This window comes from Bos indicus, chromosome 2, assembly GCF_029378745.1.
Source record: "Bos indicus isolate NIAB-ARS_2022 breed Sahiwal x Tharparkar chromosome 2, NIAB-ARS_B.indTharparkar_mat_pri_1.0, whole genome shotgun sequence".
NCBI lineage: Eukaryota > Metazoa > Chordata > Mammalia > Artiodactyla > Bovidae > Bos > Bos indicus.
This window is the reverse complement of record NC_091761.1, coordinates 57,171,333-57,185,508: the sequence shown is the minus strand read 5'-3', so window position 1 is coordinate 57,185,508 and position 14,176 is coordinate 57,171,333.

Genomic DNA, 14,176 nt, shown 5'->3' with positions numbered 1-14,176 from the left:
TTGAAATTGAATAAAGTGTTAACACACCAGAGTTTCACAATCATGAAGTTAATGGCAGGTTAAGTTATCTGATTTCAACAGGTAGATGAGGGAAGTTAGTGCCCTGCCCCCACTTAATGAGTACTGTTTAAGAACTAAATATATATTCAAAAGTGTCTCCTACATGTAAGTGGTTTATTGTGTAACTGAGGACTCACCTACATATTCTTAATACACCAATAAAAAATAATATCTAATTGAAGATAAAGATGTGTAGATAGGTAGATATGTAGATAAAGAAATGACAACAACCTTCATGTTGTCACTGAATATACTAGAAAACCTGAAGATATTTTAATTTTATTTTAAACACTATAAAAATTAATGAGTTAAGAGTCTCTTCACTACTGCAGTTCAGGTTACCTGTTAAAACATACACACAAGTGTTCATTACCTGTGCTAAAATGGTACCATTGTTGGTTATCGACTTATATTTTAAAGCAATAAGTTAAGTAAATTGTATTATGTTTATTGTTGTCATCAAATATAACAGGCAACATTAATCTTCTAGAATTTAATATTACTTGAATTTTAATTCTATTCTCCATTGCCACAGGGATTTAAAATTTTTTTTCACACTTGACTTTATAGTTTATGCATGAAAAAATGATATGCTGCTGTACTAAAGTAATTTTCTAGTTGATAGTTTTAGTATCATCTTCTTATTTTACAGTATTTTACATATAATAAATGTTCTATGCCACTAAATTTTGACTTAGGTTAGTAAAAATATGATGGCTCTAGTATTTCCCTAACAAGATAATCAATTCAACTAGAATATTTTCCAATTGTATGCTAATCTTATTGGAAATAATGACATTAATTAATCAATATTGAACACTGATTACTTTTGAATGCAGTATTACAGTAGCTCAGTTGCTTTAGGGACAAGATTAATTGCAGAAAAAACTGAATTCTAAAAGAATGAGAACTGCTTTTTAAATTCATAACACTTCAGTTTCAAGAAGCTCTTTCATTTCAATTTATAAAAATCTTACTGAGCATGTACATTGCACCATGCCTTGAAAAGAGAAAGTTCTAATATCTTGAACTGAATAAAAATTATAGTAAGTAAAAGACAAAGGCAAAGAAAATATTAGAATTTGGTGATAGCATATAGCAATAAACACGCTGATAGTACTGGAATATCTAAGAAATGGATTATTGTCTGGGCATGAGTGGCATGCTTCACAAAAAAATTGCTAGTTGATTGTGTTTTAAGTAGCTTTTTGTTTTATTTGTTTAGATTTGACAAGAGTCATAGCAAGGACTCTTCCATGGAAAGAAAATATATGTCCACAGTCATGATGGTATAAAAAAAGCATGCATGTTCAGGGAACTAAAATTTTGTGATGATAGTATGTTAGTCGTTCAGTCATGTCTGAATCTTTGCAACTCCATGGACTGTAGCCTGCCTGGCTCCTCAGTCTATTGGATTCTCCTGGCAAGAATACTGGAGTGGGTAGTCATTCCCTTCTCCAGGGGATCTTCCTGACCCAGGGATCGAACACCGGTCTCCTGAATTGCAGGCAGATTCTTTACCATTCGAGCCACCAGGGAAGCCCTCCTGGGATCGTAGTGGTATTAACATAACCATGATCTCAATCATTATAGAGGCTGCAATTCAATCAGAAGGAATAACCAGAGGGAAAAAGTAATAAGTATAAGATGTAATGTGAAATTATAGGCCAAGTTCCTGAACTACTTTGGGGAAATCAGAAAGATCTTCCAGAGAACATAACTTTTAAGTCAAAACATTAAAGGTTAATGACTAACCAGAAAATAAGAAGCAGACAAAGTGTGCTCCAAGCAGACTGAGCAGCAAGCATAAAAGCCCAGAGATGAGGGAGATCATGGGATGTTTAGGAATCTAAAAATTTGTATGACTGGAAATAGAATGGTTGAACTGAAGCTCTCATTTTACTTGATTTGTAAGGAATAACTGATGCTGGTGACCATCTTCTCCTTGAAACACCATCATTCAGTGTCTCTGATATCACACTCTGCATTTTTCTTCTAGCTCTCTTCACTCCTGCTGTCAATCAGTTTTTATCATGTCACCCTCCTTTATAAATCCTTAAATCCATCTTCACTATGTGCCTTGTCTACATAATCTTACCTACTTGCATAGTTTTCATTGGCATCGTCATCAACAGCATACAACCCTATCACATACATTTCTCCAGTCCAGACTTCTCTTCAGAGCTCTAGACGCAACTGTACAACTGCTACATTGACATCCCCCTTTACTTATCATCTCAAATTGAACATATACAAAGTGAAACTGATCTTTTGTGCCAAATCTGGTTCATAGTCACTACTCTCTATCTTAGCAGAGGTCAGCCAGTCAAATACATGCGCATCACAGATATATGGCAGACATCTCCAAGCTTATCACTTTCCTTAACTGATATCCAAGACTATAAGGGTAATTTATAGTAAAAGGACTTTGAAGTATTTGTCCCTCTATTTTTCTTTTCTCTCACTTCAAGCAAGGCTCTTATTCCATCCCTCAAGAATATTTGTTCTAGGGCTGAAAGCAGAATTTAAGATGATGGTTCTTTCTGTCTATGATAGCAGCTTAATTGTGGCTTCACACTAAAAAGAGATCAGCTCCTTGAGGTAAGGTGGAAGAAAGCACTACCAAGGATGTGAACCATCTGAGACCAAATGTCCTAGGAAGGAGGTGGGATGGTAAGGAAGGTAGAAAATCAAGAGGTGGAACTCTGGGTTTGCATAATAACAACAGAAAATAAGCTTTGAAAATTGAGATTAGAGGTGTTTCTAAACACACGTTTGGTATGATTCTTAGTGTATAAATCTACTCCTGAAGAAGTAGCCTTTGTATATTAACACACCCCCCTCACACATACACACACAGTGATGCACTGACAGGTTTTAGTAACTCCCGTAATAGGGAAAGGGATTCTAATCTTCATTCTTTTGCCATCAGTTCTCACATCCTTACTGCATTCAATTTTCTTAACCAATTTTTTTTCAAACTTCTGTAAAATTGGGATGGAATACTTGTAGACACCTGCAATATGCCAACAAGTGAGTGTCTTATTCTACGAGTTCTCTTGAAAAGATCATCTGTTGTAGTAACTTATTGTAGTTTTGCTTTCATTTTGTGAGACTCCTCTGCAAGATAAAGAGTTCTAGATGAATACATTTGCATAGGGATGTATAAGGGGAGTTACTCAAAGGAAGGGAAGCTAGGTTATAAAAATATTTTTAATCCCTAATTTGAAGGTCCATATATAAGCAGCCTTGAAATATGTATATCCCTGTAGTAACTAAGTGACCCACTCATCTGTCACTGAACACAGTCCTAATATAATAATAGGCTGATGCTGATATAGGAGAACTTGGAGGCTTGAAAGTCCTTTAACTGCTGTATTATTTCTACTTGAGAGTTTTGAGAAACTAGAACTTTGATCACATGCTATGTATCTTTTCTTTGTTTGTTTTTTCTACTTGTATCTAAATTTTCTCAATTCAGACCTAGGTCAAATCCTAATTATTTATGTCATTCTCTGTGACCTAAAGTAAATCACCTAATTATGTGAACTTTATTTTTTCCCATTAAGTTGTAGATGATCTCAGTGACCTCTCTAATTTTCACCATTTGATGATGCAGTATATGTGAATATATATATACACACACACATACATATATATATTTCTAATTGCTTCATTTGGGTATGCTATGAATTAGAAGAGTAAGGTCTATTCAAAGAAAAATCAATTAAACATATGTGATACAAGGGTCATAGAAGTATTTATTTTTTCCTCATATATGTAACCGGAGAAGGCAATGGCACCCCACTCCAGTACTCTTGCTTGGAAAATCCCACGGACAGAGGAGCCTGGGGGGCTGTAGTCCGTGGGGTCGCTAAGAGTCGGACACGACTGAGCGACTTCCCTTTCACTTTCCACTTTCATGCACTGGAGAAGGAAATGGCAACCCACTCCAGTGTTCTTGCCTGGAGAATCCCAGGAACGGGGAAGCCTGGTGGGCTTCCGTCTATGGGGTCGCGCAGAGTCGGACATGACTGAAGCGACTTAGCAGCAGCAGCAGCAGCATATACGTAACAATATCATGTCGGACTCTGTGACCCCATAGACGGCAGCCCACCAGGCCCCGCCATGTGTGGGATTCTCCAGGCAAGAACACTGGAGTGGGTTGCCATTTCCTTCTCCAATGCAGGAAAGTGAAAAGTGAAAGGGAAGTCGCTCAGTCGTATCCGACTCTTTGAGACCCCACGGACTGCAGCCCACCAGGCTCCTCCGTCCATGGGATTTTCCAGGCAAGAGTGCTGGAGTGGGGTGCCATTGCCTTCTCCGATTTATGACTAGGGGTAGGCTTTTTTTTTTTTTTCCAAACATCTGTGTCATTATTGTTTGGGTAATCTGTTGCTACATTATATCTCCAAATTAGAAGTTCATGTCTTTTTCTCAGTTGTACGTACACAAGCTGGGCAGTGTTTATCAGTTTTCTTCATAGCAGTAGCTGGGGCAACTTGACTGAGACTGTCTGATCAACATCTAAAACTGTTCCCCTCATAGAGGGCAAATTAGTTGTTGATTTGCTATTGATGGATAGTTCAGACTATCGTTGGAGTCTTTGATTCTTCTCCAAGTAGGGTCAGTCCAGGAACTGCTCGGACTTCCTTAAAACATGGTAAATTCTAAGCATGGGTATTCCAAGGGGAGCATCCGGGAAAGTAAGCATTTCAAGAGACCCAAAAAGAAGCTTCAAGTCTTCTTGTGATCTGGCATCAAAATTCCTGAAAGTCACTTCCACTGAATTCTTTAGTGAATCAAGTCACAAGACCAGTCAAAATTCAATGAATGAGTCCAACTACTCTCCATGAGAAAAATAATAAATTTTGTGCTTATCTTTAATTTGCTGAAGACAGTATCCCCTCAAGGTACTTTATTAAGAAGCGCTAACTTAAGTCCTCTATCTTTTCCTTCAGTTTTATTTCCCATCTAAGTTGGAGTTAATGATGACTTGATTAGGTTTACAATTTTCTGTTTCCACTATAATGAGACAGACATAAAGATCACTAAATATAATTTGAAATGGTGAATTTAAATTTTAGAATGAGATGTACACAAAGAGCTATGGAAATACAGGAAAGGCATTCACCAAACCTGAAGCTACAGAAGGCTTTGGAAAGGAAGTAATGATGAACTAATTCTTTAAGTATGATTCAGAGTACATGCCAGAGTCATCATATACCTGTCCACATGTGTACACTAGGAAACACGTGTAGTTGAACTTGGAAGATCCTGAGCTGTCATGTGGGAAAGGGCAAAATTTATTCTGGGCACTGAAACAGCATGTTTAAGAGCAAGCAATTATGAAAAAAAAAATTAGTTGGGTTCAGAGAAATGTGAGAATTTTAGTGTGGCTAGACAACATCAAACACATTAAGTTAGGATATGAGGTCATGAGATACTAGCCTGAAGCACTGTAGCAATTTTTTTTTTAATGCTAATATATTTTTAACTGTTTTTATTTATTTTTATGTATTTTTTATTTTATTAATAAAATTTTTATTAAAATATTAAATGTTTTTATTTTTAACTTTTGTTTTACACTGAGGTATAGTTGATTAGCAATGTTGTGTTAGTTTCAGATGTACAACAAAATGATTCAGTTATACATATGTGCTAAGTCACTTTGCAACCCTGTTGATTGTAGCCTGCCAGGCTCCTCTGTCCATGGGATTCTCCAGGCAAGAATACTGGAGTGGGTTGTCATTCCCTTCAGGAAGGGGATCGTCCCAACCCAGGGATCAGACCTGTGTCTCTTATATCTCCTGCATTGGCAGGTGGGTTCTTTACCACTAGTGCCACCTGGGAACATATATCTATTCTTTTACAAACTCCTTTCCCAATTAGACTATTACATAACATTGAGCAGAGTTCCCTGTGCTATACAGTAGGCCCTTGTTGGTTATCCATTTTATTTATTTATTTTTTTATTTTTTCCAATACCAAGTTGACTTCATTTTTTTAACTTTTTATTTTGTGTTAGGGTAAAGGAATTGCAAAGTTCTAATATATCCCTCATTCTTTTTTTTTTTTTTTCTTAATTTTCCTTTCTTAGAATTGCTTAACTTTATTTATTTATTTTTTTTAATTTTATTTCATTTTTAAACTTTAAAACATTGTATTGGTTTTGCCAAATATCGAAATGAATCTGCCACAGTTATACATGTGTTCCCCATCCTGAACCCTCCTGCCTCCTCCCTCCCCATACCATCCCTCTGGGTCGTCCCAGTGCACCAGCCCCAAGCATCTAGTATCGTGCATCGAACCTGGACTGGCGACTCGTTTCGTATATGATATTATACGTATTTCAATGCCATTCTCCCAAATCATCCCACCTTCTCCCTCTCCCAGAGTCCAAAAGACTGTTCTATACATCTGTGTCTCTTTTGCTGTCTCGTATACAGGGTTATTGTTACCATCTTTCTAAATTCCATATATGTGCATTAGTATACTGTATTGGTGTTTTTCTTTCTGGCTTACTTCACTCTGTATAATAGGCTCCAGATTCATCCACCTCATTAGAACTGATTCAAATGTATTCTTTTTAACGGCTAAGTAATACTCCATTGTGTATATGTACCATTGCTTTCTTATCCATTCATCTGCTGATGGACATCTAGGTTGCTTCCATGTTCTGGCTATTATAAACAGTTCTGTGATGAACATTGGGGTACATGTGTCTCTTTCAATTCTGGTTTCCTCAGTGTATATGCCCAGCAGTGGGATTGCTGGATCATAAGGCAGTTCTATTTCCAGTTTTTTAAGGAATCTCCACACTGTTCTCCATAGTGGCTGTACTAGTTTGCATTCCCACCAACAGTGTAAGAGGGTTCCTTTTTCTCCACACCCTCTCCAGCATTTATTGCTTGTAGACTTTTGGATGGTAGCCATTCTGACTGGCATGAAATGGTACCTCATAGTGGTTTTGATGTGCATTTCTCTGATAATGAGTGATGTTGAGCATCTTTTCATGTGTTTATTAGCCATCTGTATACCTTCTTTGGAGAAATGTCTATTTATTACTTTGGCCCATTTTTTGGGCCATTTTTGATTGGGTCATTTATTTTTCTGGAATTGAGCTGTAGGAATTGAGCTGTATATTTTTGAGATTAGTTGTTTGTCAGTTGTTTCATTTGCTATTATTTTCTCCCATTCTGAAGGCTGTATTTTCACCTTGCTTATAGTTTCCTTTGTTGTGCAGAAGCTTTTAAGTTTAATTAGGTCCCATTTGTTTATTTTTGCTTTTATTTCCAATATTCTGTGAGGTGGGTCATAGAGGATCCTGCTGTGATGTATGTCGGAGAGTGTTTTGCCTATGTTCTCCTCTAGGAGTTTTATGGTTTCTGGCCTTATGTTTAGATCTTTAATCCATTTTGAGTTTATTTTTGTGTATGGTGTTAGAAAGTGTTCTAGTTTCATTCTTTTACAAGTGGTTGACCAGTTTTCCCAGCACCACTTGTTAGAGATTGTTTTTAATCCATTGTATATTCTTGCCTCCTTTGTCAAAGATAAGGTGTCCATATGTGCGTGGATTTATCTCTGAGCTTTCTATTTTGTTCCACTGATCTATATTTCTGTCTTTGTGCCAGTATCATACTGTCTTGATGACTGTGGCTTTGTAGTAGAGCCTGAAGTCAGGTAGGTTGATTCCTCCAGTTCCATTCTTCTTTCTTAAGATAGCTTTGGCTATTCGAGGTTTTTTGTATTTCCATACAAATTGTGAAATTATTTGTTCTAGCTCTGTGAAGAATACCATTGGTAGCTTGATAGGGATTGCATTGAATCTATAAATTGCTTTGGGTAGTATACTCATTTTCACTATATTGATTCTTCCAATCCATGAACACAGTATATTTCTCCATCTATTAGTGTCCTCTTTGATTTCTTTCACCAATGTTTTATAGTTTTCTATATATAGGTCTTTAGTTTCTTTAGGTAGATATATTCCCAGGTCCAGATGGCTTCACAGCAGAATTCTACCAAAAATTTAGAGAAGAGCTAACACCTATCCTACTCAAACTCTTCCAGAAAATTGCAAAGGAAGGTAACCTTCCAAACTCATTCTATGAGGCCACCATCACCCTAATACCCAAACCTGACAAAGATCCCACAAGAAAAGAAAACTACAGGCCAATATGATGAACATAGATGCAAAAATCCATAACAAAATTTTAGCAATCAGAATCCAACAACACATTAAAAAGATCATACACCATGACCAAGTGGGCTTTATCCCAGGGATGCAAGGATTCTTCAATATCTGCAAATCAATCAATGTAATACACCACATTAACAAATTGAAAAATAAAAACCATATCATTATCTCAATAGATGCAGAGAAAGCCTTTGACAAAATGCAACATCCATTTATGATAAAAACTCTCCAGAAAGCAGGAATAGAAGGAACATACCTCAACATAATAAAAGCTATATATGACAAACCCACAGCAAACGTTATCCTCAATGGTGAAAAACTGAAAGCATTTCCTCTAAAGTCAGGAACAAGACAAGGGTGCCCACTTTCACCATTACTATTCAACATAGTTTTGGAAGTTTTGGCCACAGCAATCAGAGCAGAAAAAGAAATAAAAGGAATCCAAATTGGAAAAGAAGAAGTAAAACTCACTATTTGCAGATGACATGATCCTCTACATAGAAAACCCTAAAGACTCCATCAGAAAATTATTAGAGCTAATCAATGATTATAGTAAAGTTGCAGGATATAAAATCAACACACAGAAATCCCTTGCATCCTTATACACTAATAATGAGGAAACAGAAAGAGAAATTAAGGAAACAATTCCATTCACCATTGCAATGGAAAGAATAAAATACTTAGGAATATTTTTAACTGTTTTTAATTTAAATTTCTCTTTGCATTTCACCTATTCAATCAGGTATTAAGGCTGGTGATTTATTTCCTCCAAGAAAGTATATAGCAAGGTAGAAATCAGAAGTAGCTGGGGTTGAGAAAAAATAAACTCTTTTCTTTGGAGTAGAATAATACACACTAAGTAAATCTAGAAGATAATGAAGAGAAAGAAGCTAATAATTTAAGTGGTTTGCTTGTTACTTTTCTACAGGAATCTTCAAAAAATGGCACACTAGAACAGCCCATTTATTTTCATTATATTATTCATTAGTCTTGTCTTTACATAGACTCAAGTCCAGAGAGAAGAATAAATTATATTACACTCATTTTCCCCATTTCTTCTCAGCTTATGGAAATGTGGCAGGTTCTGTTGTGCACTTTAACTAAAATGCTCCTGCTGAGAAAGGCATTTCCCAGACAGGGATTTCATCTTTCATGCAGACCCCAGACACCCTGTATAAATAATGCATCCATTACTCCTGACTGGATAGGGTGATGTTTCACCTATAAGGATGCCTCTCCAGGAAGCCATTGTTGCTTCACTTGTAGTCGTGCTCTTCTAATTTTTGAAAAGGTTAGCACAGTTTTATCTTTAATAGACACTTGATCATTGCAGAGATTAACAAGTCATGTTGGAGACATTGGTCAAGAAAGCCTTAGAATACATCTTGAGGTCCTTACATCCCCCCAGACTGTGCAGCAGCACATTGATAGGTGTTTTCATGCTGCTATCTCTAAATTACATGCAGGTATTGAAAGGGTATGTTTATTAGATATGAACCCACTGGTTTTTAATCAAATTTAGAGAGCTGCGAACAGAGCTCTCTCCCAATCTTTATCTTCCACTGACAGTAATGAATTTATCATTCTCCCTGTGACATTACTCACAGGAAAGTCACAGCATTTTCTATTAGATCTCCTGAAGGCTCTGAGATGAACTAGGAGACCAGTGCCTTACCCAAGAAAAGGCAGAGCTCCTTAACTAATTAATGTGTGATTGCAATTTAAGCTAATCTAGAATAAGGATAAGTTATATAATGGATGTTTTAGAGGTTCTTCCAGACAGCTGATATTACAAAAAAGAAAATTGAGTGGAAGAAATAATTACCTGTACCACTGAAATGCCCACCACTCACTCCTTGAAGATCATCACCTCAATGAAAATATCCCAGACACTTCTCACTGCCATCGAGCTTAAGCATGTTCCATTCCCCAAGGTATACTAAAATTTTGATAATTATTAATAGAACAAGGTTGGCAAAGTGCAACCTATAGAACAAATCCAGTAAGTACTCCACCAGTTGTAAACCAGTTATACTGGAACACAACACTCTCACTGATTTATTTTCTATGGCTATTTTCATCCTAAAACAACAGAGTTGAATAGCTGCAACAGAGCTCAGATGGCCAGCAAATCCTAAAATAATTTTTCTCTAGCCCTTCACAGAAAATCCTTGCAAAGATACTAGTACTGAGAAAGTAGTTCTTTACAGATATGTGAATTTTGAAGGGAATTTAAGTTTAACATTTCAAATAGTTTAATGTTTTTTATAAAGTAAAAACCACCTCTAACATCTTGAAATAGTTGATATAGATTTTTTTATATACATTTTTATACCATCTTTAACACAGCATATTCAAATGACTTAAATTTCATGTGATGATTATATAAATCTCACTTAGTTTTCCTCTATAAAGTGAAATACTTACACTGTGTTAGAAGTATTAGGCAGAATACAGGAGTAAATGAGCATTTATCCTAAGAATAAACTGGCACTTGCTCTCAAAAAATAAAATAAAATAAAATTCCCTGATGTTAGCTGGGGTTTTGCTCACTTGTTTTTTACATTAAAGGTAAAGTGAAGGACATAGAACTTGGTTTCAACTCTAAGGCTATATTTCTGCAAAAAATGAATTTTATAATGAAAAATTGAAGTAAACTTTTCCCAGGTGATTTTCTCACCCTTCAGGAAATCATTATCATCACCACTATTTCTGTCTCTATCTTTAGATTTGTCATTGGCATCCAAAACATTGCCTGCGAGTTCTACATCACTGGAACAACTAAGACAAGGTACTTCCCTGTCAGTTCGTACCTATTTGCCAATTCTATAAGGTGGGAGGCAGCGTGTCGATTGCCATTAAAAAAAAACCAAAATGACAGTAACAGTATATTTTGCTGAGCACTAAATCTTAGAAAGCCCTTACAATTTAATAAGCAATGTTTTATACATATAAAAAGAATGACTTTTCATCTTGTAAGAATACTACAGGCATATACATAGTAAAAATTATAATGATAAGACGCAGTGAATCTTTTGTATATTGTTCACATATTTGACAAATTCCATTTGTAATGATACTTTATATATTGAATTATACTCTGAATTTTAGGTTAAATAAATAAAGCAAAACTATCAAGGAAGAAAATTGTAAAATATGAATTCTCTCAGCCATTAATCTTGTTTTCACAGAATGAGTTGTACAGTATTCTATCTATAGGTTGCTAGCTTTGCCAAGTCATATGGCTATAAAATAATCTTTCACTGAAGGAGCTATGAGTCTGATAAAATTATTGTTAGTTGTAGTTTGTTCAAATACAATAAAGGAAGATGTTAAGTATACATGCTTTAGATGTATCTGTGAGTAAAATGTGTGTAAACCAAAGGGTAGGATGACACCTGGCACATAAAGAGTGTTAATTAATTAGACATTGTTATTTCTGTTGCCAGTATATCAGAGTGCTGGATGAAAAGAAAAGACAAATTATCAAAAGACAAAGAGAAAATCTTAAAAGCAGTATGAGAGAAGCAACTCATCATGTGTAAGAATCTACAATAAGATTATCAGCTAATTTTCCAATAGAAACCGTGGTGATCTAATGCCACTGGATACTATTAGCAGTGCTGAAAGAAAAAAAACAAACAAAAAACTCGTCAACTGAGGGTCTGGTGTCTGGGGGGGCAAAAGTGTTCTTTCAAATATAAGGAAGAATATAAGATATTTCTATATAAGCAAAAGTTGAAGGAGCGATTAATACTAGTTTCCCTACAACAAAATGATAAATGTTTACTTCCAGGTTAAAATAAAAAAATCTTAGTAACTCAAAGCCATATGAGGATATAAAGATCTCTGGTTGAAAAAAGTGAACAAATATAAAAATATTATTATTGTAACTTTCCTTTGTAACTCAACTTTTTATTTAATGTAGAGCATAAAAGACAAATGCACTTTATATTAATGTATATTTTGTCACAATAAAAAAGACATGCATAAAAAACAATTATAAATCTAAGTTAATGGATACACAATGTATAACGATGTGCATTATGATATCAATAACATAAAATGGAGAAGGGCAGAGTTGTGTAAGACTAGAGTTTTTGTATGTAACTGAAGTTTGTATCAGTTCAAATTAAATTACAATGCACTTTTTGCAGAAATAAAAAATCCAAACTAAAATCCTTATGGAATTTCAACAGACCAGAAATAGAACAATCTTAGAAAAGTAGAACAAAGTTTGAGGATGTATATTTCCTGGTTTTAAAAGTTACTATTAATGTCACAGTAATCAAAACAATATGGTACTAGCATAAAGACAAAAAGCAGGCACAGGCACACAGATTGATGAAATAGAATAGAGTCCAAAAATAAATCCTTGAGTACATGGTCAGATAATCTTTGACAGCGTGCCAAGACTATTTATTTCAGTACTTATCCATATGGTGGAATATTATTCACCTATAAAAAAGAATGAAGTACTGATACATGTTACAACATGGATGAATCTTGAAAACATAATGCTAATTAAAATGTGCCTCACTCAAAAGGACAAATATTATATGATTCCACTTATATGAGGTACCTAGAGAAGTCAAATTTACAGGCAGAAATTAGAATAGCAGTTACTAGGGGGAGGGGACAATGAGGAATTATAGTTTACGGACATGAGAGTTTCAATTTAGGATGATGAATAGTTATGAAAATTGCTGATGTTTATGATTCTACAACAATGCGTATGCATTTAATGCTTCTCAATTGTATGCTCAAAATAATTAAAATGGTAAATTTTATGACATAAAACAAAACTTCCTGATTTGATGTGAAAGACAACATTACCAATGAGTTGTTATCAATTAGTTATTTGTTTAAAACTGACAAAGATTTCCATTACCCAATAAGTTTCCATCTGTTTCTTGAGCTTTAAAGAATTCAAAGCAGGAAATAACATTCAGCCAAATAGCTGTTACATAGGAGATTTCACATCTAGGTATAGCTTCCTTCCATGTTTTTTCACTGTAGAGGACATGCTAAGTTGTAACGTGAATTTTAAACAAGTGAGCCCCATTCAATACAGAGCACACATCCTTTCCATCTATATTTATTCACCTTCTACAGCCAACATGAGAACGTGCATCAGGTAACATATTCGCAGTGAAACTCATCAATCAAGGGTTTCACTAAAAACTGCTGATGACATTTTCCACTATCCCCACTCACTAGTCTTGGAAACGGTATTAGAAGAATATAAATTCAGGTTCATATTTTCAAGTGTCTCTGAGTTTAGGGTATGATTTCACACCAGCTGTTCCCCTTTACCTACAGATGCTATTCCAGATGTTTGACTCTGCCATAGGTTAGAGCTTCCAATTACAGCGCTAAACTTAAAGCCCATCAAATATAATTTAGCACTTGGTTTTGTAACCCATTTTTAATAGTTTTTGCCTGTCAGTAACAAAGGGAGTCAAAGTAGCCATGGCTAGGCAACAAGTAAAGGAAATCCACACACGGTGGACAGGTGCCCTGTGAGAGAACTAGCTGCAGGCCATGAGTGGGTTCCATGCAGGTAAACTTATAAGCAGTAAGATGAGCAGACAGGAAGGCACCACAGCAGGCAACAGACAACTGCACAAGCAGACGGACATTTTGAGTCAAAAGTTTCGGTGAGTGACTGGCAGGATGACAGAATATGGCAACGAGAGATTGGCACACAAGTAGCTTGAGAAGCTTGAACACTATTCATCAGATGTGAGTAAGTAGTGCTCATATCAGGGGTCTGGGTTCCTGAAGAAGGTTCTGGGAAGACTAACATGTACGAGGCGCAGTCTTTGCCCCAGAGGGACACCTTATGAATGCTAGGACTCAGACTATCCACAAATAAAAAGACAAATCAGAATGCCAATTCCTAAAAATGAGACA